The sequence below is a fragment of the Calliopsis andreniformis genome, chromosome 9 (assembly GCF_051401765.1).
Source record: "Calliopsis andreniformis isolate RMS-2024a chromosome 9, iyCalAndr_principal, whole genome shotgun sequence".
NCBI classification, from domain to species: domain Eukaryota; kingdom Metazoa; phylum Arthropoda; class Insecta; order Hymenoptera; family Andrenidae; genus Calliopsis; species Calliopsis andreniformis.
This window is the reverse complement of record NC_135070.1, coordinates 16,547,868-16,550,097: the sequence shown is the minus strand read 5'-3', so window position 1 is coordinate 16,550,097 and position 2,230 is coordinate 16,547,868.

Genomic DNA, 2,230 nt, shown 5'->3' with positions numbered 1-2,230 from the left:
TACGAGCAGTAAAACGCACCTGTTTATTCATGACAGCGCCGATTTATTTGAGATGCGCGCCACGGGCCATGATTATTGGGAACGACCAAAAACTGGCCCAAATTGGTCGAGCAAATGAACAGCGAATTGTCTCTCGGAGAGTATGGGACCCATGTGTGATCGTAAATGTGTATCGATCGGCTTTGATCTTTAACATGACGCATCCTTATGAGGAACCGGTAATAAGAGTAACCTCGATACGTTTATTTCAAGAAAATAAGTACCTTTAGAGGTTTAAGAAGTTGTTGAGGAATGCTAAATTAATTTATGTACTTCCCTGTCAATGAAGAAAATCGAACATGTGCCAGGCGAGTACTAATTGGGTACTAATTGAGTGGCTTCACTTGAGCGGTAGGAAGATTGCCGTTTTTAAATGAAATATTTGTGAAATGTGAAAATACGAAAATGAGGGTAATTAGAGTGACAAGTAAGATAACTTACTGCTGAATTACTACCATATAAACCGGGAGGTTTCGTGAAGAAATGATTTCTGAAATTCAGAAAATTATAATTATAATTTTACATCCCTGAAGAATCGTACACATCCACACAAGAAAATAGACCATAAAACCCCTGTTACACAACTGTCACCTGCGCATCTCTAGCATCCGCGACGGAGTAATGACAGCATTTCATAACTGATGCACGTCACATGAGGCAGCGGCTCGTTTAGCAAAGAGAACGATACGTAGCATAGAGAATTGTTAGTTATTAAGCCTCTTTTGCGTGACGTGCCGGTAGCAACTTCATTAACATTGCCACGAGGCGCACATGTATAGACGCGGCGTGTTTCCAACCACGTTCAATGAAAAATAACACGCGACCCTGTGGACTGTGACGGCGGAACTATTTTGAAAACGCGCGGTTAATTGTCCGCCATCCGGCATATTAACGTCTCATTTTTTCTTCCTGTTGCACGGCTGCTAAGCTAAATAAAGGCCCGTGGAATTAGGAAGGAGACTAATCGTCGTTGGTAAGCGCGGCGATTCCTGTTACAGTTTGACTGATGATTCGGGAAAACGGCGGAAATTGTTGGCGTTAAGTGGGTAAACGCAGTTGGCGGTTAGGGAAACGTCATTCCTTGGGGTTCTCAATGGGGGAGGATTGTTGGACGTTCGATCTTGCGTACTAATGGGCAAGAGTTTGTCGAGGACCAGAGATGGGCTAAAAATTCTCTCCTCGCTTGACAGAGTCATCGGTTACTTTTACATTTATCTCATCTCGCTTGACGAAGAGCATGATGCAACTGCTGCTCGACGAATTTCTCAGCGCAATTGTACACAAGCCTCTGCACACTATAAAATACGGAAAAATTAGAGTTTCAAACCTACTAGAGTAAGAATATTCCCTAATTGCCTCGGTATCTCGATGCACTCGTAGCTTCAAGTGGCCGAACATCATCCTACCAGCAATTAAAAAATAATTCATCATGCCGCTATCAAGTGTTCTCTCGAACGATGCGCTAACTCGTCTGGTAAAGTTCAAAAGGGATGACGGCTCGGTATTATTTTTAGCGGTTGAAGCGACGGGCGAAGCGCGGAGAAGGAAAGGGGGAGGAAAGAGGCCGGCAGACAGGGGAGGCGTACGACAGTGAGAGTGTTTCTTTCAGCCCTGTCCATGGCAGTATAATCCAGAAATCAGATTAAATGTCGGATATCCTGCGACGGGGGACGTCTCCCCTTCCCGTGCAGTTTGTGAACAGCAGGAAGCTCCAGTCATTACCTCGCTTGGCAGACCCCTCGCGCGCGTATCCTCCGCGACACACTCCGATTCACACATTCAAAAAGTCACAGTATGTTGCACACGCACACCGGCGACACCCTGTGCACCGACCATGCAGACACGTGAAACGCGTTGCCCCGTTGAATATACATTCAAACGGATAGGATGGATGGCCACCGACGGAATTTGTTATTCCTGGATCCGTTTCGACACGACTGTTGTCCCGAGCTTGGCCTTTTCAACGCGTTTCGCTCGGTGAACGCTTTATTAATCAATAGAAGCGAGACGGAACGCTAAATTCGAGTTTATAAATAAGGAATGGTATGTAAAATTTAAGCTCAGAGAAGGGAAATGAATTGGGAGGTTTTTGGTTTCGTGTGAAAATAGTTCAAATATGGGAGCTTTCTGTGGTGAAGAATTCAGAAGGTTCTTTAGCGTTTTACAATGTCAGACTTCCTCTACAAGGTAT